This window comes from Taeniopygia guttata, chromosome 7 (assembly GCF_048771995.1).
Source record: "Taeniopygia guttata chromosome 7, bTaeGut7.mat, whole genome shotgun sequence".
NCBI classification, from domain to species: domain Eukaryota; kingdom Metazoa; phylum Chordata; class Aves; order Passeriformes; family Estrildidae; genus Taeniopygia; species Taeniopygia guttata.
Genome location: NC_133032.1, coordinates 24598607 through 24623264, shown reverse-complemented (window position 1 = coordinate 24623264; position 24658 = coordinate 24598607). Strand labels below are relative to the sequence as shown.

Here is a 24658-nt window from a genome sequence, read left to right as displayed (position 1 = left end):
AACATCTGTGTTATTTTCAGCAAAATCCTGACTGCATCTCAATAAAAATACCATCTAGTTCAACTAAGGTAATTTTCAAAATACAGTCCCAACACAGGATTTACTCTTCGATTGGTTTAGTAGAAGATAAGATGCTGTTGCTCATTGTTGTTTTGTTTTTCTTTAAAAATCCATTAACTTCTCTGCAGATCTTTAAATATTTATAAGATTTAAATAATCTTTTAAAGCATCCTCAGAGAAGACATTGACTCTTTTAGTTAAATAGTTCTTATTTTTCTGGTAGGGGAATCATTTAAGTACTTAGCCAACTAATTCCCCAATTTAATCACAATATTTTTATACTCAGATGTCTATTTTGTGTAAGCAAAGAGAAATACAAGAGAAAAAGTTGTTATATTTATGGGTACACTGACTAATTCCACAAAGGGGATATTATGCAGAGATTTTGGAGCTGCCTGTAAATTGAAGATGCTTTTAAATAAACACCTCAGGAGCTCATACCCCTCTAAATATTTATATTGCAAGGAAAGTTTTGCCACAAAATATTTCTCATCTTCTCCTTTCTCCCTTAGAGCTGTCTGAAGTGTTCTGGCTGTTTGCAATAGGGATGCTGGAGATTACACAAAATCACCCATGGAAGGAGCCATGAAGTTTTTGGTGAAAGCCAGAATTAGAGCCAATTCCAGAGATGGAGCAATATTCCCCCCTTTGTTCACAGCTCACGTGCTGCAAGCATGGTCTACAAAAGCAAAGGTAGGCATTGCCAATAATTCACATTTTGTGGACACTACCTTAAGCCTGACTTCTTGCAGTTGCAGGAGACACTTCTCCACAGAATCTTTTCTTCCCAGATGTCCCTTGCACAGCCAAAATGGGGGGATGTGGGGGATGTCCAGCAGTCTGTCTGCCTCTGATGCTTTTATGCCTGGCCTGCTTAGCACAGGCTGTGTGAGTGACCAGAGGCTCATGGACTGCATTTTTCCTTTAGTTGGCTCCTGGTTGGCTTTATTTGGTTTGTTCTTTTGCAAAATGGTTTTGCTTTCTTTGCTTGTTTGTGCTAACAGCAGAAGTGCTGTGTCTCTGCAGAGTTAAATTAAATGCCAAGCTTAGGATGTCTCTTCAGAACAATTAATCATTCTTTAGAGATATGGCAAAGGCAGTCTCCAGGCCCGTGCAAGCTCAACACAGTTTTCCTGCATGTTATGCTTGTGTGGAGCCCCTCAGCTGAAACCAGCATTTCTTGGGCATATCTCACTGCCAAGCAAATCTGCCTTTTGCAGTTGAGCCTTGTTTTCCCTGCCCACTGTATTGCCCCTGGCAGGCACAGCAATCAGGCACCAGCAGAAATCTCCTCGAAAATAATTAACGAGAACAAGCAGAACCAGCCATGCACATGGCTGCACCCTAAGAAGATGTTCACAAAGGTGATTCACAGTACTGTTCTTAAAACAAAACAGGCACTCTAACAGTAGCCAAAACCAGTGTAAGCACAGGATCTTTTCCAGCACTAGCCTAACCCTGTGGTGATAGCGATAAACAATGCTCCATGTTTTTAATCAAGAGGCAATATTCTTGCTGGCTGATTGAGGCGTTTTTATTGGAAATAGCTTCCAAAAATAACCTGTCTTGTTATTACTGTAAATTCTGCAGGCTAAAATCCTTTGATTCTCATTAAATTAACTAATTACTGTCTCACTGGATCAATGGATTTAGGAGCACTGACATAATCTTGCTAGGAAAGGAAAGCTGCCAAATTCCATGACTTTGCTTAAACCTATTACCCTGGTATCTGTGCACTGAAAGAAATTTATCACCATGTAATTAATGGTCTTAGTTGGTTGATTGTCATATCAAAAGGAGGCAAAGATTTAAGATTTAAGCTAAGCAAACAAACAAAAAAAAAAAAAGGCTTTTTTTTCTTTCCCAGAAAAACTGCATGTGCAGTTTGTTTATTTTGGGTCTTTTTTTACAAATATTAAAAAAATATTTATGGGGAAGAAGCAACCCACATAAGGCTCTGCCCAGCACTGGAAGGCAGATGCTGTTCAGGGTGCTCAGCAGCCCTGCTGAGCTGGCTGTGGGCAGCGGAGTCTCTGGGAGGGAGCTGCTTGGGTATGGGTGCTGGCTGGCACCCAGCAGCTCTGCAGAGCAGGGATTTGCACACTTGGCACTACCCCAGTGATGGCTCTGCTCGGCACAGCCAGGCCAATGTCAGGCTGAGGACCCTGTGCACCAGGATAGGGCTTAGCCAACACTCGGGACCTTCAGCCCCACAGCTATTGCTTGTGGAACTATTAAAATTCCATTTATGTGCTTCTTTTGCCTAGCTTAGCAATGGACTATTTAGGCTCCTGTCCCATGTGAGAAATAAAAAAATAAGATTTTATGGTATTAGCAAGCCAATTAATCTCTAAAACAGCTGATCCATAAGGTAGGAGGACAAAATTTTAGAAAGTTAATGGTGCAAATAGGCAAAGCCCTTTCTCAGCTGCAAGCACTGCATTCTATCCTACTCCTAGCTTAGCTGTCCAAGTGGGTTTATTATGTTTGCTCAGCTTTAATCTATACATGTTTTAACATACTCTAAGCTGTTTTTAATTTTAAACTAAGAAACCCTGGCAAATCTCTTTCAATATAATTAGAATTTTTCCTTTGGTTTGCTGTTTAGCCATTATTTTCTTATTTCCGCTTTATTTTCTGGTAGATAAATCCTCTTATTCATTTGTTTCAATGAAGCTTGAGTAAAGGTCATTTAAATTGATTCACCTTTCTTATCTCCCTTGCATTTATTCTATAATCCTGCTTTCCATTGTGTGGAGGAGAATAGCTTTCTTTTCTCTGATTGTTTCTGCTAGAAGAAAAATGGTAACCCTTTATTAAATAAATCTGGGAAAGCTGTGCTCCAAATCCATATTATCACTAGCTTGGGGAAACAAATTATTTCACAAACTTAAAAAAAGAAAACATACAGCACTTTTAGCAGTTTGCTGTTAGATGGCCTGAGCTTATTGCCTCAAGCCTTCTAAGTGAATGAGGGTATGATTTTGGAATAATTTGCAAAAAGAAAATCTCAGGCAGCCAAATTAAGTTGTGAATCCCTGTGGAGGTGCAGAGCACCAGGGACCTGGGGGGTGCTGGGGCACAGAGCCAATCAACCTTTTCCCATTGTCCCAGATTTTTCCAGGTTTGGCAGCACTGTCCACGCTCACCAGCCTGCCTCTCAGCTCATCTTCTGGAGCTACATGAAGTTTCAGATTTGAAGGAAATGTTCCTTTTTTAATTCCTACTCTGAAATGCATACCTCTGTAGGGGATAGAGCAAGTTTAGAGATGCTCCAAAAGATAAGATATGAAAATAATAATGAGTGACTACTCAGTTTGCCTTGAAAAATCACCTGAGTGCATACTGCTGTTTTCTGTTTATAGCCAGCTGACAAGAACATCTGTAGGCACCTGCACCATTTTCTGACTCTGTTCCAGAGAGATGTGTTTGGTTTTTTTCCCTGATCAGGTGATGTTCTGTGATGTAGGACAAATTTTAGATTAATAAAATGTGGTATTTTCCAATACTGGAATGTTTAAGGAAGCCATACAATTAGGAAAATAGGAACAACATAAACCAATCTGTTAACAATATGTTCACATATGTAAGGGTGTATGTTCCCCATTTGAAACAACTAAATCAGAATTGCTTTTTATTTTGTTGCCAAGGTTACTGAATTTTGAATAGTCTCTAGAGGGTGGTAGTTTTAACTCATTGAATGGCATCATTGTTTAATATTAAAAATATTCTGATAAAAGCTATCTGAGCTGTGGAAAATCACCTCTTCCTTCAAAAACACCTAAAATTAAGTTGCCACAAGGCTGGTAGGGAGGCCCCAGATGCAGTTCAGGCAACCCTGCAGTGAGCTGGTCAATGCCTGGGGTGGGTTCAAGGCCAAGGACAGATGTGTCAGGCACAGTCAAAAGCAGGGAAGGGGATGTTCAGAGGAGAAGAAACAATCTTTCAGATCAGTGTCACAGGAGGCATACAGGTAAGTGAGGGAAGGTACAGAACTGTCTCCAGGACCACAGCAGTGACAGGGATACAATAAAATCTTACCTTGCAATTGCTGAGGTAAAAGGTGAGGGACCCTGACTGCAGTGCAGAGGCAGCCAATCCCACGGAGCAGGGAAGATAAAAGCTGACAGTAAAGAGAGGAAAGAACAATCAGGACCCAGACCTGATCCTCCATTCCAAAATGAGAGCTAGACACCAACATGAGGCAGGATTCCTCCATAAGCTGCCAGGTTCTAGAAAGGCAATGGGAATGAGATCTCCACACACACCCTTTCATACAAGGGACTCACTGCCTTTTTTTTTTTTTTTTTTTACTTTTCACTTGCTTCTGTAGCTACCTGCAGGAAAACGTGTTGCAGCATTAGATGTTCCTCCTGTTGAGGCACAAATATGTGGGGGATAGGAATGCCCTCCTTTGTGTCACCCTGTTGTTCTTTGACTCTCATACATTCACAGGCACTTGAATCTAATGAGTCAAACTTTGTTTTGGCTTTGGTGAAACAGTTGATAAGAAATTAATATTTACTTTGTAGTATCGAAACACACTGGTCGTACATTTACTGCAACCCACTCATCCAAGCACACCTACAGCTAGATACATTGACATTGATATAAGTAATGATAAAGTAATTTGAATTAAATGCTTAATCGAAATATTAAAAAGTGTGCCTGTTTGAATGCTAGAAACATTTTATCTAGTATATATTAGCCTTTAAGTAATCTGCATAGAAGTTTACCATCATGAAACTATAAATCACTTGAAAAATTGGGTTTTTCCTGCACTGAGAGTACAAATAGAGTGATGTGAGGCAGGGAACTGAAAGATAGTTGGTTTTTCTTTAGGGTATTTGAGGAAAAAAGTGTCATTTACAGGAGGGATGCTGTAATGTTGCATTTGGATGTGCTTGTGTTTGGGGCCAGTGGACAGGATTAGGATAACTCCAGTATAGGCAGAGTTCCTTCAAGCTCAGGTGGCCTGAGGGAGTCTCCAGGAGCTTCCTCTAAAATCTCAGCTCTGCATCTAATTGTTACTCAAAGGTCATTTAGCTGCTAGTTTGTCTTAGGCCAAAATTTTTTTTGGTGTCACCAAGTTTGTTACCAACATCTGGAGTGGTCACAGACCACAGCTGTAGAAGAACAAAGCTGATCTTTGCACTGTTTTTCAGCCCACTCTTCTCTGAAATTTGGTGTCCAGGCTCTTTGGATCCATGAGATTCGTCCCACTGTCCCTACTTGCCCTGTGCAGCACTCCACTGGCAGTTGAAAAACACAGGTATGCAGCACCTGCCAGAACACTCTCAGGGCAAAATGCCTTTTAAAAATCTCTAGGAGGACAGACACAAATAAGTTCAAAAGCTCTTTTCCCCCTGGTAGCCCAATAATGTAGGTGAAAACTTTTTAGGTTTCATTAGGTTTCAGGATATTGCTTTCTCCTGCCTGCTGAGATTCTGTGGGCTTGGTTGTTGAGCACCGAGTGCCGCTGCTCTAAACTGGAACCACACTACTGGGTGCTGCTATAATGACCTTTCTCATGAATATGTATTGCCAGATAAGTGAAGCAGAATAAAAGATTAGAAACTTTTAACACTCAGGACTCTCCAGAGCTTCAGCCCTGGAGATTGGAAAGGTATTCAGCTTCTTCAGGAGCAAAGCACTGAGCCAGCTTGGGGAATCTTTGTGGTCCATTGCTGTGGTTTCTTGGACTCTAACAAAAAAAGTAGAATAGAGGATCCATTTGTTGCTTTGTTAAATATTTTCCATACAAAAAGCAGTAATGTAAAATGCAATAAGAGTTTTGCACAAAATTTTAAAAATTAACCATCAAGGAGTCATGGACTAATTACCAAGAAAAATCTGATTCCAGGATGCACCTGGGTATTAGGAGTTTGAATTAATTTCAAAATTAGATCAAATTTAATTCTGCACAAAATGGATAGTATTTGATATAATCATCATGAACATTATTATATACTGTGCAGTGAGGGAACTCAGCTGAGCTTGCCAAAATTCACTCCTGAAATCACTGCCAACACACAAAAAATAGCTTCCCCCCACAGGCACAATATTGAGGAGTTTTAAAAATACTTCAGGGTGATTTTAGAGTTATGCTTCAAAAGTACCTATTTAAGTTTAGGAAACTATGCCATGTTACTCATTGCTTGGACCAGAGTCCTTTCCAGGATCTCTGATGTTATGACTTTGTGTGGTCATTCAGTGACCATCTGTCACTTATCTTTTTTGGCTCCAAATGCCCTCTGCTCTGCTCATCATCGATTTTATTTTCTTTTTTTTCCAAAAAGTGAATAATAAAATAAATGTAGCAATTACTGCATTCAGGTCAGGGAAAAAAAAAACAAAACTGTCTTTTGTTGCTGTCAAGTGTTTATGTTTTTCTAAACTGTTGGTTAGAAGCTGCCAACAAAAGGAAAAATCATTTTATAGGTGCCCTTTCACACTGGGATCATTAAATTCAAGTCCACAGTTTCATTATCAGCTTCTATTTTCAGAGAGGTAAAAGTCATCTGCAAAAATTTCCATGTAAAGTTTTAGTACCACAGAGAAGGGTTGACTTTGCTGCCTCAAGTTCCTCGACCTTTCTGAGCTCCCTTTGACTGTTTTGTGGTTCTCACAAAACCTACACATTTCCCCTGAAAACCACATTGTCAGTAAGTCAGCTGTTCTTCTCTCCCTTTCAAGGCTGACTTCATCCCCTTGCACAGCTCACATCCCAGGATTTGGGCTCCCAGTCCCATCCCAGGGCTCTCAGGGAGTGCACCCCAACCCCTGCCCCAGGCTCTGTGCATGGCCGCACACCAGGCAGATAGATCACTAAACAGCCTGTTTGCTACTTCTTTCCTGTATTCGAACCAAATAAAGAATTTGGAACAATACAGTATTAAAAATGGCGGCCCTGAATTTTAATCTACAATTTTAACTAAAAAAATATCTTCAAGTACTATGTAAAAACCACCTTGAGAATACAGCTTTACTTTTTACTTCATCCAGTAAATTTCAGGCATAGTAATGTTTCTGTTCATTAACAGCACAGCTACCTCTTGAATAAATTACATTTAGCATGGTATTAGCATTTCATCAGTAATCAATAATTCCCTTCATCAAGTTAGTTCTAAATCTGGGAGGAAATTTACCTTTATGCAGTTGCCTTCATCTTAAAAAGATGGTACTAAATCCTTCCCTGAGGCAAAAAGTCTCAATAAATACCCTAGGTGCAGTGTGTCTTCACCTTGGGGAAATCAGGAACTGGCAACTGTCTCAGTGGGATTTTCAAGATGTTGCCCTCAATATTGTGAAACGTAAGATCAATAAAAGTGAGATTTGTACCTTGTTTTCCCCACACGCTGAAGAGGGAGGAACTTGTTAATACACAAAGAGATCTGTTCAAGGCCAGGTTGGATGGGGCCATGAGTAACCTGGTCTAGAGGGTGGCATCCTTGCCCATGGCAGGATTTAGAATTAGATGGAATTAGGTGTCCTTTAAAATCCCTTCCCACCCAGGCAATTCCAAGATTCTGTTTTGCAACATTCAGGACCATGTGCTGACAACTGGGTTTGGAAAGCAACATCAAGGGCACCTATGTACTGCTAACAGCTGTCTGATCCACAAAATATGTTACTATGCCACCTGATTTTATTTTTTTTCAGCTTTTGTGTGCTAATGGAGCTCCAAGAACTTCTGAACTGCCATGGAAAAATCCTAACTTCATTTTGGTTTTGCAAAGACATTTTCCTAAGACAGAGGGTCTCTGGGTAATGCAAAAATTACACTCATCTACAGAATCCAGCTATTTTTTGCCCCTTTAAAGTCCCTGAACCATTAGGATTGTGATCCTACTATTTTTTTAGAGGAAGCCTGTATTTTCTGATGGTTTTAGTTTATCACTTCAAAGATTCCAAAATACCCAGTTAGTAGCCTAGCTGAACTAGTTCTTTTGAATCCATAATTTCTCTAAGAAAACAGAAGAATGAATTCTTGGCTGATTTGTATGAAGTTTTACTGTGAGGGTAGTTAGAGGAATCTAAAAGTGCATCTTGAGTGAAATGTGCTGCTTCTCCTCACTATTCCTGAACATCATCCTGCTTAACTGTGAAAGCAGGCTTGGAGGAGATAACCCTATAGTTGTGGGAACTCATGAAAAATACTCTCTGGCAATGCTTTTTGCAATATTTATGATTTCCCAAACTAGTAGCTTCTGTGCTGCTGACTGATCTCCTTTGAAAGACCTTGCCGTTGCACAAAGCCACACAGCAATTGAGGACAAAATGGGACCTGACCATTTTTTTTCCAAAAGTCAGCGTGTCTGCCCTAATTAGAGGACTTTCCTCCACCCACCTTGCAGACTGTTCCTCAGCCTAGCTCTCTCATATTTTAAGATACCATCTTCTCACAGCTGATTGGCCAGAGGTGCACATATTTTGCTGGATGTTTTTCCTTTCACCAATGGCTTAAAACCCAAGAGATAATTAACTTTGTTCTACCAGTTGTCACAGTGAGAAATTGAACCTGTCTCGATGCATTTCTGTGACTTTTCCTGAATTTGTTCAAGAAAGGACCTTGCTCAGGTCATCTGCAATTACCTTTGTGTGAAGTCACACCTTTGTGTGAGTCAGCAGCTGCAGGATTTCCTTTATTTGTCACCCAAATTCTTGAACTCCCAGACAGCTGCTACTGAGACTGGGTGGTGACTCCCCAGAGGAGATTGAGTTTCTTTTTAAGAAAAATTATATGCACACGTTTACAACTGTGAAGTAATGTGGTAATGGAAGACTACATTGGTTTTCTATTGGTAGCACTTTGAAATGTTTTGCTTGAAACATACTTTCAAAGTATTTCCCTTTCTCTTCGTTTATCTCTGCTCTGACAGCTTTAAAATGTTCTCTCTCAAACTTCTGGGAACTATAGCTTAGTGTGGTTTCTTTCTTTTTTTCCCCGAGTGAAAGTTTGCACTAAGAGTGCTGTTTGCTTTCCAAGATTAGAATGTGTTGAATCCCTAATTACAGCAATCGGACTAGCGCCTTGTCACCACAGTGAAAGATAAAAACAGCCTTGTGTGAGGCTGCCCTGGTATCTATGCAGTCAAAACCTCATTTTAAGAGAAATATTATTCTGTCTACACCATCTTGCCCAAGCAGTTCTGGACAGGGAAAGTGATAGGAAACATTTTAATGTGTCAAATTAATTTGAGCTGCAGCTTTTCACATGAGAAATTTTCACAGCTCCTAAACTACATGGATTTTGAAGCACATGTACATTTACTTGATTTTTTCTTATTAAGATTAATTTATTGGAAAGCACAAAGTACAGGCACAAATTCTGAGCAAGAATCCTTAATTTGGAAACAGTTTCTGATTAAAAAACAGCAAAATGTGTTGAGGCTTCCAATTACCACAGCAAAACAATTATTTGCATGACTAGAAGTTTGAGGCCAGAGTTCTTCCAAGGATTGTTGGAGTTTGTGGAAATATGAAACTATTTATAAATGTATTTATAATTTTTATATTTATTTATTTATATTTATATAACTACATATATTATTTATATATATATATACAGAATGGAATTGAAGAATGTCAATGCATTCACCTCCTTAGGTTGGATAATAAGCCTCATATTCAAGTTTTCTGAAAGTTACCACAAGCAGAGAGGAAGCAGAAGTGAAAATGCAGATTCTACCTGCTTGTCACACCAAGCCTCTGATGGGTGCTCTCAGTTTCAAGATCTATGGGTCTTGAAAAGTTGATCCTGCTGTAACTCTAAGACTGAAAGGGCAAGATAAAAAATTCAGTCTATTCACAGTATATACTGATAGTAATATTTTTCTTGACCTTCATGAGCTTTGTAGAGAAAATAACATTTTTAAAGTGGAAAACAAGAGAACTTTGTGGGAAACAAGAGAATCAAGAAAAATGAAGTAATAATTGCAGGTTTGGCACGCTACTCAACAGTTCAATATGGGCATGACTTGCCTCATTGTGTAGTTTATATATAGCTTCATTACAAGCAAAAGTACAATTTACTGTAGAATTATTTTCTGCAAGGACTGTTTTATGCATCATGTACTTTCCTGGCACCTTACAACCATGCTTAACCTGTATAAAATTAACTTTATTTACAGGTGGTATCTGAATGAGCCAAACACGATTTTTTTTTTCTCCAGCTCATTTCCTAAATCAGATACAGTAGTTTAACTCAGAATAGAAGAAACCTGATGAATTTCAGCTTTGGTGAAATGGTGAGATGTCTGTGGCCCAGCTCAGTTTCTCTCTTATAATAAGATAGATCACCCACAGAAATTTCCTTTGGACTTCAGAGTGAACCCTATGGCTTAGCTGGGATGTGGCCCATGCTTCAGACTGAAAGGATTCTGTATAAGAGGAGAGTATAAGGACAAATAGCTTTTACTTATAAAAAAAGAAAGAGTGGGTAATTTCAAGGATATTTTACCTCCACTGGAACTACTTTTCTGTATAATGCATAAGATGAATGATGATAATCAAACAAGTAATGTTATTGTAAAATAGTAAGGTGGGGAGAGTTTTCTGCTGTATAGGAAATCAGAAATCTTATCTGTTGTCAAAGTCTGTGTGCATTTGTCTTGTAGAATTATGTCTTCAGGTGGTAGCTACCAATCCCAGTGCTCAGTAATTACTCTTTGGCTTATTTATCAGAATGATTGCGTTATTGCCAGCATTTGAAGAGTTCTGTGTGAAAGAAATTCACACGTAGCTCACCTTCAGTCTTCTATGCTGTCTATTAGATGGCATTTCTTAACACCACAGAGTCACTTCTTCATGACACATATTGCCCTGAAGAAATAAATAGGTAATTTAACTTTTTCTTTGAGGATAAGTATTTATTCTGAAATAGAAGCTATCAAATAATGAAAAACTTCAATCAATATACAATACAGGGCCCTGGCTCACCAAGATTCACTTTAATTTTCATTTCAGTTCAAGTCAGACATCTTATTCACTAAGTATCCATTTATACTTAGAAAGGCAGACATGGGGTACAAAAAGTTTTCAATTAGAGGCCATTATATACAGCTTAGAACAACCATATTTGGTTGCTCTTTATAATTGTTATATAATATATTTTAGGGGGTAAAAAAGCAACAAAGCAAAAACTCTGTTTCTCTCTTAAATCACTTTTACCCAGATAGTATTCATATTGGGTGCTTGTTAAAAAGTAAATAAAATTTTGAGGATGTGGGAGGGAGAGTATCTAAAAAAAAAATAATAAAGAGGAAGATGTGAGAGTTTAAATTCCACCCTTCTAAATGAAGTCAGCACTAGAAAGTCCCAGGGAAGAGATGCTCACAGATCACAGCCCCTCACTGAAATGCTCCCCCAGCCTCTCCCTGCAGATCCCTGGTGATGGCACTGCAGTCTGAGAGAGCTGCTGGACTCCAGCTCAGAATAAGAAAAGCTGGTAATTCATTACCATTTAATGACCTTCCAGAGTGGGAGCTCATCTCAATAGCACGTTAAAGCAATCCATTCAGGTATAACAGAATGGATAGGCCAAACTAGATCAAAAATCCCTGAGCCATACACTATTTATTACCAATTGAAAGATAAGCTTCACAGGAGAAGCTACTGTATATTTGCCTTCTGATATAAAACAATTTTTAAATCTCCAAAGATATATTTTAAAACCCTTTCAAAGCCACCTGTCACTCTAAGGTCTGTGGGAAGAATGGACTTGTAGCTCAAATCTTCAAACAATGTGGATAGCATTAGATCTCAGTGTAAAATTTTAGGATTTCATATATTAAATTTTTATATATGTATATATATACATATAAGAGATACATATGAATAGACATATAAATATATACACAGAAGGTATATATATATATATATATATATATATATACACATTGTCATGGCAAGAGAACTTGTTGATAAGAAAAATAAGAAAATTAAGAAAATTGGGGAAAATTTTCCAAAGTAACCTTATTTATGAGTATGGTTTGCTCATAAATAGATCTCAGACATTTTTTGGACATACACCAGCTTCCTATTACCACCTTGGGAAAGCAATAGTTAAATTTAGGACCTGAAGCTATGCTTAGAGGTGAGCAATAAGTCAGGGACAAATAGGCATGTATTAATATAATCAAAATATTTGTTAAAAAAGAAAGAAAAACGTTTGTGCTGTCTCCTGGAGCAAGAGAAAGAACAAATTGCATAGCAGTACTAGTGGCTGTGCTTATTCACTTGCACGCAGCTCTATGCAAACCAACTTCACCTTTGTTCAGAAAAATGATGTATCTGCAAAACACTGGGTAGAACTCTCCTGTGTTTTCTCAGCTGAGCTTGCTGCTGGAGATGAGTAACAGAATTTAAAACCAGCTTTTGCATATCCAATCATTATAAAGAGAACTAGAGAGCATTGTTTGAATTTGTTTTCTACTGAAACAAAACAGAGCTTTCTCTCTCATTATATTTTAAAAAACAATTCTACAGGTCTTGTAAAATGTCTTTAGAATTTAAGCACTAAATGACTGGGTGGCATAGAGAAGAACAGGTTGATTAAATGCAGAAATGTGTAGGAATGAATGTCGAAATTCACATTTGTTACAGCTTATATTTTGGGAGACATCCTGCAATTTGCCCATATTGTGTTTGAATGAATAGTCTTAAGGTATAGCATAAATTTTAGGAATATGTAGTAGAAAGCTCTCTTCATACAAATCCCCAGCACTTTTAGGCAACACTGCTATCTACTGGGACACTGGTTCAAACCATATTGAAGCCCTTAGAAACGGCAGGGAATAAAAGTGTTGTGGCAGCAAACTTGGCAGCCAGTCCAAGCCAGTGCCTGGCTGGGTGAGAGCCTGAGCCCACAGAGGGCTGTGTACCAGAACCCCCAGTGCTAAGTTGTGTGAAAAACCAAACCTTGCACTTGTAGCCAACCAACAGGTAAAAAACTGCTTGAAGGCAGTGGGAACAAGTATTTTGAAGGAAGGTTTCTCCAAATTATACCAACAGTGATACGTGACTGGACCAATACAAGGGCACAATCAGTGATAAAAAAAAAAAAAAAAAAAAAAAAAAACTTGACTGAACAGAAAAGCCAATATGCTCATGGTTTCTGAGTGAAATGAAATAATTTCAACAGCAGAGCGAGATTTGGTATATCTAGGAGGTAATTCTGTCTTTCTAGGAGGTAGTTTTTTCTGCAAGCCTAAACTTGCTCAAGATACCCATGGTATGATTGTTTTTTAAAAATCATCATTAACTGCAGAAGCAAATCCAGTGCTATGAAAAGCTGGATATCTTTTCAACATACCACCTAACAAGTGCTTTCAGAATAATTTCATTCACTTAATAGACAATCATAAAAGCTGGAAGTGTTAAAAGTACAACCCTTTAAAGAGAATATTGATTTAAATGAAAGTTACAAATTCTGTAAAGTAAGAGCATTCTGGACAAGCTTAAAACTCTTTAAATTGCAAACTTAATCTAACTTACAGAGAGGGAAACCTTGTTCCATTTCATTTGGGGTTGGAAAGCAGAGTGGGCTCGAGCTGCAGAACCCACACATACATTTTCAATTAGTCTAGTGAGTAAACACTAGTACTAGACTGTCTATATCAAATCAGCTGCCCACAGCTTTTTTGGGTATAAAAGCAGCATTCTCTTGCCTAGATGATTATACCTGTTAACACAAAAACTTATTTGATGCATACGTGAAGAATTCCAGCAGTCATCTTTTTGATGTTGAGTATGAAAGGGAATACACCTCATTAAATGGCACATCAAAAGCATGAAAATGCAATCATTAATCTATGTTTTATGACATTCTCCTCACAATGTGTTGTAGAAAACTACATTGCATCAAATAGCAGAAAGGTCCTGAAAAATTCCTTGAGTGGTAGAAGGACTCTTCATACTCTTCATTTTTTCTGCCTTTTACATTTTTTAAGCCCTCGATTTTTTACCTGAAGATAACCATACTCAACCTCTTCTCACTGGTGCAATTTTAAAGTCTGCACAACAGAGGCAAGGTTAGAGGCATAAAACATAAACACATATCCACTGTGCTTAAATCCTGCATCTTGGCAATGAATTGCTGCCTTTAATCTATTTGGCTCTCTGAGCATACTGAGCTGTTGGTGCAGTGTGCATACCCAGCCCTAAATTAAAGCAGGCTAATTTCTTCTCTGGCTCACCCAGCTCCTCCTTCTAATGTACTGAGGAATGTCTCTCTGTCTGGTGACACCACCCCAGTGTCAGATTTAAATTGCATTCGATATTGTTTCTAATCAGGGAGGAAATCCATAGCTGGCAAGTAGGGCAGGTCTCCGTCCTCGCTAGCAAGAAAGAAATGAGCTGGAGCTTTGGGTCAAGACCTCCAGCCCTGACTTTGGCAACAAGTGGTGCAGCTGTGGCAATTTACCTGACAGGACTAAGCCTGTAGCACTCAGCTGATCACCTCTGCTGCTTGTGGAAAGGAAAAGGAGTTATCTGAAGCTTGAAGGTATTTGGAAAAAATCTGCCAAAACAGGAAAAAAATTTCCCGCAGGTAACACCATCTCAGGCAGTAAAACTCTGAGTTAATACAGTGCTGGATCCCTCACCTGCTTTCCTTGCTCCATCTTTGTGTCAGGTCCAGATGAGACCCTGGGGAACCTCACTCCTTGTGCCAACCTGTTGTATCTGCCCACAGATATCCAACCTCCTTTGCAGTACCTGAGCATTGCAGTGCCTGGAGAACAACTTAGGTGGGGTTTGTTTTTAAGGAAAGCCTCTATTCATTGAGGGGTTGCTCTTTAAAGTTCACAAGTAGGATTATATTTTCATATGGTTCAATATACTACAGCAAATAAAATTTCCCTGAATATTTTTCTGACAAGTTTTCTGGCAAGGATTTTCACTTAAACAGAAGCTGAAAACAAATTTTGCAGGAAGTTCACAGAAGATTCCTTCTCTAACCTGTAAATGAGAATAATAAGACTGGAAATACACTTCCACAGAATATTTATCCAATAACAATAATGTTACCTATTTATGCTATTAAAACAAATAAATATTGTCATAAATAAACTTGTAGATGTTCATTAGACTAGAGAAGATAATCTTCTGAAAATATTTTCTTTCTAGCCATTGAAAGTAAATACAAAAGAGGGAAAATGAGTCTTAAATATGGGCTGCCATAGGGGAATTAGGAGAATTTAAGGTTTCAGGCTCCAGGATTTGTCAAAACAAATATTTTCATTTAGAAATACTCCTGTATTACCTACTTACAGGGACATACATCATTCAGTCATGAAACAAAATTGATATCACATGATTTAACAGGATAATTAGCTATCCATACATCCATTATCAGATGCTAAGAATAATCATGCAATATTTCTGAGATACGTGTCGTAGTTGAAAACTTAAAAAGAAAAATGTTAGTAATTCTGAATGAAGGATAGATTCAACATTTCTCTAGTCTTTACATGAGCTTTTGAAGAAGAAAAACACAGTTTTTTATGTAATAGATGCTCTTGCTAGCAATCATTTACATATCATTACTACAAACCAAAAAATAGAGGGCATCCAGGTTTTTCCAGGTCCACATGGGCTCCTCCTGGTGAGCCTGGGGTTGCTTGACACTGAAGTGTCCCCAAGACAGAGATTCCTTTCCCTCATGCTTTCAAGGGACAAAGCTCTGGAGTTTTGGGGTTTGTTTTTTTTTTTTCCCAGCAGGTAACTATAATCTTGCCTTCTGTATTGAATTTGACACAAACCAGAGCCCCAGGCTTTGTTTAAACCTGCAGCTGGCTGCACACTCCCACAGAGCAGTGGGGTGGCAGGAGGGATGTCTAGAGATGAGAGGAAAGACTTGCACTGTCAAGGATCCAGAGGCTTTTGTGATTAAAAAAGTGCAAAGTAAAGATAAGGGAGATCCTCAAAATGATGGACTTTTAGGGGAAAAGAAATCTCACAGCAACAACTCAAGACAATATATGTTGCACTACAACATGAAATAACTCACACATTCACTCAAGATGCAAAAGAAGGAGAAGAGGAAGTTTTATTTCTGACCTTGCAATATATAGAATTCTAAAAGTGACAGTGGATTGGAGGGTGAAATTGCCATCTCTCAACCACACTGGTTAAACCAACAGTCTATCAGTTCTCGCCTCCCACAAAGAAGAATGCAAAACAATCATTATTTACACGAACAGTGTGTGAGAACTCCAGTAGAAATATGTAAACATCAGAAGGCATAGAAAACTTCTTTTAAAAGAACTTTAAAATTGTAAAAGAAGAGGGCAACAAATATACTTTGAGAGCTTTCAAGGGTTGGTCTCCTGGCCAAATGTTCAATTATTTTTGGAACTTCAAAGTATTAATTGTATTAATTGATTGTGGGGACATAATACAAGTGGGTTTTGTTGCCTTGCTAAGCTGGCAATGGGAGGTGACTTCCTGCCTGCTGTTTTTAATCTGACAGGACACAGGCAGAGGTGTCTGTCCCAGGGCTGTCCTCAGGTGTGCTTCACACACAAGCACCCCAGGAAGTTTTCTCTAGCAGTCAACAAGTCAGAAAAGCACCAGCACATTGGCTTTTGCCATTGCAATGGACATGGGTTCAGGTCTGAGCAGTTTTCCACGCAAGCTCTGTGAAACAGACCCTCACTCCTCCTGCAGAAGAATGAGTTGAATTAAACCCTGACATATGTACATGTAATGGCAATTTTGTTTATTAAACTCAAGCTGAATTCATGCAACACTGCTTTAGCAGGGATCACGTGTGAGGCTTGCAGCAGCACCTGTGTGACCCCACTGCTGTCTAAGTGAACTGTTGCTCCCTTCACTGTCACAGCAAATGTGAGCTACCAATTGCAGGTGCCTTGAGCCACGTCCAGCCCTTGCAGCCTGCTCAGCTTTGCTCCTGCTGCACCCCCCAGTACTGTTTATTTGCATTCAAAAGCCATGCACATCAGATGATGCACTAAAACATCCTTTGGCTCAACTAAGACCTATTTGAAAACCTAAGAGGAATGAGAAGGAGGTTCTTTCCAGTAGCACTTCACAGGCAGGGAAGGATAAGCTTTAATATCCTCTATCTAGGGTTCACAAAGGGGAGATTTTGTCTGCCATCACCACAAACTGCTCCCAACGTTTATCTCTCTCCCCCATACAGTAAATGGCACAAATAGTAATATAGCTGTCAACAGACCAGCTGAATTAAAACAGAATTTCTTAAATTCTGTTCTTAATTTCTTAAATTCAGAGTCAGTTCTTAAATAATGGTAATTGAGGAGAAAAGAGTACTTCAAAGTTTGTACTCAGATTTTTCAGCATTCAGCTAGGAAAACATCTCTGAATATCCCCATTTTCTCTCAGGTTTTTCTCCCTTTACTCTGAAGGTCAAAGGTTTAATTTGTATGCTCGTCGCTCTCTTTCACTTTCCAACATATCCCTAATTGAAATTTGACACATATACCCATTAGCTGAATTTATTCTTTTTCCATGCTTCATTAACAATGCTCTTTGCTATATTACAACACTAATGCTCATCATAAAATGCTCTCCTATGCAATGTGGCTTGCAGAGGATGGTGATTGATGGTATCACAGGTAACATGGAACCTAGAAGGTATAACTTTAGGTGCTGAAATTGCAAGCTGTGGCAGGAATCTCAACAGCTATGGATAGATCCTGACTTTGCAAAGTCTATTAGAGGGTGTAAAATGTCAATAACTTCTCTGATGCTGCAGCATAAGCCCAGCCAAAGCAGAATCCACCCACACCAGTGTTCTCTGAACCCCAGTCTGCCACCATGAACTTCTGGCTGAACTAGATCGTAATCTACATTATTCACCCAAAATGTTGAATATAATTTTTACTACTAAATTGTCTACAATTGGGTCTTGTAACTAGAGAATGAAACTCAAAACCATAAATGTAAATGAGCTTTTCACTTAAAACTGTAATTTCTTTTCTGATGTACTGTACCTCTTGTCCACGAAGTTCTGTCTTTTTTGGAAAATGACATTTTCCTACCGTGTATAAGTTTCATTGGGTTGTCATGGAAACTGGCTCTCTCTCTTTCTTTCTCTCTGTCTCCAAGTCTTTCACCTTGAGAGTAAAATGGTTGTCATTTACAGCACTTAATTTTGCAGGTTAAACTTTCTATGATCCCTCGGATAGCGATGAAATACCATCCCAGAGCTCGGGGAGAGGGGAAGGGGGGAGAGTTCTCATGTGTTTGTAAAGGGGGCAGTCAAATCCTTGTGTGTCTTTTCCCCCCACTTGAGCAGCAGGAGCAGGGGGTGCAGCAGGCTGGCTGTGCCCCGGGCTCTGTGCTGGGCTCACACTGTGGCACACAGGCACTGGCTCCTCCTGCCTTGCTCCAGCCCGGGATGTGCTGGGCTGCACCTGCTCCAGGAGCTGCCCTTGGTGGCCTTCAGCAACCCACAAACTCTTGTAAGGCAGGGAGAGAGCATCTTCCCTGGAAACAAAACATGGTTTGGAATGATTTTCTGGATATTCAGTCCAGCCAAAGGATCATACTAGAGGAAATGGGGGCTGGGAGAAGCTCAGGGCTTGTTCTTTAGTTCAAATCTTTAGAATTTCTCCTTGCCTAAGACTGGTTTGGCTTAGTCCCCATGCAAGGCTCATGTGTCACAAGCTGGATCCTGCAAGGAAATATCCATAAGCCTGGGCACCAGCACTGAGTGGATGCTTTTTGCAGTGGCTGCACTCAGGGGATCAGGAGCTAGAGACTGCACATGGGTGCCTTGCCATGGCCACATGACATAGCTGCTTAAGCAAATCCAGAACATGATGCCCTAAACCCAGGACCCAAAGCCATTCCCAGTCTGCCATCCATTAAGTAGATTCTTCACCCATATAATCTGAAATGTATGAAAGAAACATTTGTCTATATAGAAAGGGTCTGAAGGAAAACTGGAGGGCAGCAGCAAAAGACTTGCCCATTTTTATGGCCAACCTGCAACAATAAAAAATGGCAATCCTCACCGAGCTTTTAACCAGACGAGGCTGAGATGAGTTTGGGTAAATTTTGGATAATCATCTGAATCTCTGAATGTTGCCAGCATTACCTGAGGTTTACCCACCACTTGCTTTAACCCCTGCAAACCAATTAGCTAATGTGTTTGAATGCTTGAGGAATGATTTGTCAGGTGGAGTCATTATAGGAGCACATATTTAGCAGGGCAAAAAATGGATGCTAACAAGAAGGTTATTTAGCAAATGTGCTTGAAAGCTAAAAGTAGTAGGAAAAAATGTTCATTGGGTGTTTTCTTTTTCTTTTTTGCACTACCAATTTAACCTATGGGCACCTTCTGTTCTTTGTTAGAATATTCAGGCCAATTGAGGATTTTTTCAGCTTTTAATGAATAGTACTCCTCTGTGATGCATGATGTGAAAAGAAGGGGTTTGAAAAAAGCTTTGCAGGAGCACTACTTTGCACTTTTACCTGAAGAAGCACGTGATAGGTTTTCCAGCTGTTTCCTACAGATGTTGTACATATGCTTAAAGGTCAGTGTTCTTTTGAGAGCATTCATAGCCCCACTTACATTTAGATAACAAACAAACATCTCGTGCCAAGAAAAAGTGTTTTAAATAAATAACATTACAAAAAAAAGTCTAATCAGAAGATGAGGAATGAAAATCAGACCTCTGAAGGAAAACCGGACTATTATTTTGGCTGCTCTCTCAGATTTAGAAAGCTGGGACTGGTTCCACAGGAAAAGACATTGGAGATGGCACATTAGGGGCAGGAGAAGCTGCACTGCCACATGGCTCTTGCTCCTCCAGCCAACCTGTCACTGACAAAATTACCTAAATTTGTTGCCCTGCCAAGGCTGAATGCCTGGCCCCACGCAGCCTTGAAAACAATCAGCCTTGTAAGCTACCATGAAATGGGAAAACAGTCACTCTCTCACAAGAATAATGAGACTTTGAGACATCAAATTTTAAGATTGCTATGAACTTGGGGGAGGGTGGGGTGGGAAAGGGGTGGAGAGGAGATGAAGAAAAAAATCAGATTGGGGTCATTATTGAGTTTCTGAGAAACCCAGAATACAAAAGGTTCTTGATTCAGTGCTGGTTCCTTTAGGAGACAGAGAGGAGAAATACAGCATAGTCTGGCTCTAATATGCTGTCTGCTCTGAGAATTACTACAGATGATTACATGTTATAGGTTTTACTGTGGGATTTTTTTTTAAATTATGAAATTTCTCCTCTAATTGATAACAGTGTCTTTTAAAACATAATCATGTAAAACTGAATAGTAAGACTTTCACATTTAGATGTTTGAGTTAACAACAAATAGTTCTTCAGGTTGGCCTCCAAATAACTTCCTAGCAAACTGGTGAGGAAGATTATAGTTTTAGTAGTCCCAGATTAATTACTGAAAACTAATTGCAACTCACAGGAATTTTCCTTGGCATATTTGGTCTTCATATTCTGGTGCAACCTATGTAAACTTCCATCATGAAACTAAGTGCAGTTTTCCTTGAACCTCTGAGTCTGCCTGTGATCTCTGATCAGGTCACCTACAGACCTGCTCAGAAACAGCTTGTACAAAGACAAACCTGAGCAAGTTAAATAGCCCCTTACCCACCTGGCAGTTTATGAGAGGTTTCATCAATGTATTTACTTCAGGTATTTGTTCAAATACTAGGAGTACATTAGCAAGCTGTTGCAGTACTTAAAGGTATCTATCAGCTGCATATAAAGGAAGTCACATAATTACCATTTCTTTCTTTATGGTGTCTTATTACATGGAAGTAGTACAAATTGTCCTGAGTTCTGCTGCAGAATACAAATTCTTCTCAATATCCTGGTGAGTTAATCAGAAATGTTTTATAATTCCAGTCTCTCAGTGTGCCCATTAAACAATTTTGGGAATGTTTTTTCTTCCCTAATGAAGATATCTAGTTCTCTTTAACAGCTCCTGCTCTTTAGATTAAGTACATTCATTTTTCTGCCCAAATTTGTCCACATATGCACAGACTTGTCTGACTATCTAGGTTATGCTTATAGCCTACTTTCTACAGGCTCAAGGTGACTTTGGGTTTGTCCCTTCATCTTCCCCTGTCTCACACAGAGACTCAGGTTGTCCAGGCTTCTTGTCACCCATGAGGTGTCACTCTACTGTATTTGCAATACAGCTTTCCTTCCTGGATGTGTTGATACAGAAAAATGAGGCCATCCTCTTAGCTCAGATTCCTCAGAACTAGTAGGATATCAAGAAAGGAACAAATCTCTGTGTATTGCTCCAAGGGGGGCTAATTGACAACACTTCTGCATTTGAAATCTGGTGTTCCCTTAAATGAGGCTGTGTTGTTTGTTTTGCCTTTCAAAACAACAACAACAAACCACAGGCAAGCTCCCCTCCCCAGATGAACAAGCTGCATTTGTGTATTAGTGGAGTTTTCTGCAGTGCCCCTTTCACTGAGTTGAAGGATGAAGGGATGGGAAGCAGTGGGTGCATCCTACCAGCCCAGAGAGATCACTCATGTTGCTGATCTGCTGCTGCCCCAGCAGGGCTCCATCCTTTGATAAAAGTGAATGGAAAGCCGTTTCACACAATTACTATGAGCTGAAAAAGAAGGGATCTTAGACTGGGAGTGAAGTGATAAAATGTCTGAACCTTCTAGTAGTCATAAAGAAAAGCAGCTAAATGCAGTCAGCCAAGAGCATATAGTAAAAAGGACTCTGAATGTCATACAAATGCCTGTGGCTTTGCAATGTACCTTACATGGAGAAGAATTCTTTCGGGTTTTAAGAAAAGATAATTTAGGGAAAATGTTGTAAAGTTTCCTATTAACTTCTGACTTTAAAATGCAAATTCAAAGGAACAGAGAATATTCACTGGATAGAGTAAATCTTCATAGCTACTTCTGGGTCATCATTTCTCAGAGAAATCAAGCAAAAAAGGAAACTTGACTGAGCTCGGTGACACTGGTACCAGCTCTTTGGTACCCTGAAGCAAACTGGAGCTTCAGCCTGCCTGAAGAATGAATGCAGGTACTGGGGTAGCAGAGCTGCCTTTGTCTGCTGCACTGACCCTGAACTTGCATCAGGGGAGAAGAAATTGAGTAGGCCATTCCTTCAGGCTACCTGCAGGCCATATGAATCAGTCTCATTCACATGAAGCACAGTAAATATTGTGATAATTGCCAAAGTCACTGCGCTGATTTCTGCTGTTCCTCCATACCGAGCTGCAACATCCCAAAATGAAAGGGTAAATGAATGGAGACATTAGCTATGCTCGAGCTATCAACCCCATGTATGGGGTGATATTTTCAATGAGAAGGCACTGCCATTTGCAAAATTACCTTGACTTGTATTTTAAAAATGCACTCTAGTGGCACAGTTGTAATTCTTGGTGGCTTTTCCTTCAAAAGCACTTCTCTGTGGGCATGGTGAGTTAATAAACCATAAAACAAAGGTTTAATTACAGGGAAAAAAAATAAAAGTTGGCTGTGATTGGGAGGCTTATATACCAAATGTGTTCATTTTGGCGTTGTCCATGTACTATTAATCCTAAAACTCCCTCCACCTTAATTCAGTTGTGTTTGTAGACATTGGCAGTGGTGCCCAGGCCACTGGGTTTACCTTCACTCCAAATCAAACCAAAATCCATTCCCAGTTTTGGTCACTGTAAATTGATGCTGGAGGCTCCCCTTCTGTTGTCAAGGTTTTACCCATCACAGTATTACTGTGATCATGACTCTCTTCATGTAGATCGGGAAAAAGGAATATACCCATTGCAATTCCACAAATAACAGTAAATGTTCATTTTCCCTGAGTTTTTAGAATGCTTTTGGAAGAGCTTTGTTTACTGCCTTCAAAAACATTTTGAACATGGCAAGAAGTGACTATCTTGGCAAGAATATTTCCAAGCCTCAAAGTTCTTGCTAAATACTCAGTGCAGGGATAAAACAATGACTCAAATGATCATTATTTGATTACCTCTAGCTCCATTTTTAGGGTTACACAGCAGTTTAGGTGAAGTGTTCCCCTTCTGCTAACAGTTAAGACACTTGCTTGGGGTGTAGGCAAGCGACCTTTGGGACTCATCTGAGGATGAGGCAAGACACAAAAGCTAAGCCACAGCAGCAGGGAGCTGACAAGCCAGGACTGTACATGCTGAAAGAAGTTTGACTTATTAAAAGAAAAATGTAAGCTCCTTTCCTGTGACTTGTACTGCACAGACAGAGCCCTGTGATTACATGGTGTGCCAGTGTACCCTAATCTCCTCCAGCAAAAGGAAGCAGGTCAGCAGAACAAATGGCACCAAAGCAGTGTGCAGCCTCCTCAGCTGGAATTCCTCAGGTGACACCTGCAGATTGCTCAAGCTTTAGGCACAGAGAAGACAGGCTTTCACCACCATGTAAGGAAAGGTGGATCTGAGATAGTTGCCAACAAAATTCCAAGCAGCTACCTGTTAGTTTGCAGAATTTTAGTGACTGTGACATTCTTGACTATTGCTCACAAAAGAAAACAACTTACTCTATCTGTTTTCACTACCCATAGCCCCTAGCTATGGGCAAGGAAATGTAAGGGAATGGTTATGGAGCTATTTATTTGGTCTTCAATTCCAATGAAGTAACAAATATTTGACTTTTCTTACACTCCTGATTTTAATACTCAAAGTAAATCACATATGTAATTTATAATAGACAAGGAGAAAGCCAGTGAATTTTCTTGTATTGAAGATATGACAGTTGAGAAACCACAGGAGTGCAAATATGGAGTGTTGACATGAAAGCAGGAAATAATATGAAGGCACAAACTAGCAGATAGAGGAAAAGCAGATTGCTCAATAGCTAAAAGGCAGCTAAGATATGATCACTTGAGTGGGAAAGGAGACTTTAATGATCTCTTAATTTAAAAAAAAAAAGAATTTTCTTTATATGGCAAAAACTGGTAAGAAAAGGGAAAAAGAAAATTTTAAGAGTTCTATTTAGACTTTTGTCGCAACTTTCTTTATATATATATATATATATATAATCCTCCTAATCCTCTTCTTCTAACTGTTTATAGGCTAATTATAATAGCTAAAGATCCCTATCTCTGATAGCCTTGGGATAGGGAAATCACATTTAATTTGATCAATCTTCTGTTAAGCAAATAGCCCAGCAGAAATGTTGGTGCTTTCTGGATGGCCCCTCCTACTAAAGGCAGAATATTAAATATTTTAGTGACTTTTGTTATGCTGAAAGAGTTCATGGTTGCTGTCAAATCGATCTTCATACAGAAGCAGAGTTCACTGAGGTTGATGAGCATGCTGGCTGCCTGTCAGTCATGCTAAAATAAATAAGGCCATTCTGCTCTTAGAATGGCTATGACAGGTTAAAAAAGGAGCTACTCATCAAGGTATGAGACCTCTGCAGACAATGACTCGGGTTTGGGAGTGTTGGGTGCTCCCAGCCACTTGAGGAGAGCAGGGTCCATTTTTCTTGTCTGAGCTAGTTTCTGATGTAGGGGGCTGACAATCACACTTGTAAAAGGTGCAGCTGAGAGGTGTGTCTGAGTGCATTTCTGAGAAGTGGCACACACCCCTCGAGGCTGATGATGAGTGGGCTGCAGTGGAG

The 24658-nt window shown here is 39.4% G+C and overlaps 1 long non-coding RNA gene across 1 annotated transcript in view; it reads left to right on the top strand.

Annotated features, from left to right (window-relative positions):
* The window catches only part of LOC121470283 (uncharacterized), a 301619-nt gene that overhangs the window by 248406 nt on the left and 28555 nt on the right, over nucleotides 1–24658 (top strand). Inside the window, exon 2 of the long non-coding RNA XR_005981040.2 lies at nucleotides 573–753. This is a non-coding gene — a long non-coding RNA (uncharacterized lncRNA). The remainder of the gene's footprint in view (nucleotides 1–572; nucleotides 754–24658) is intronic.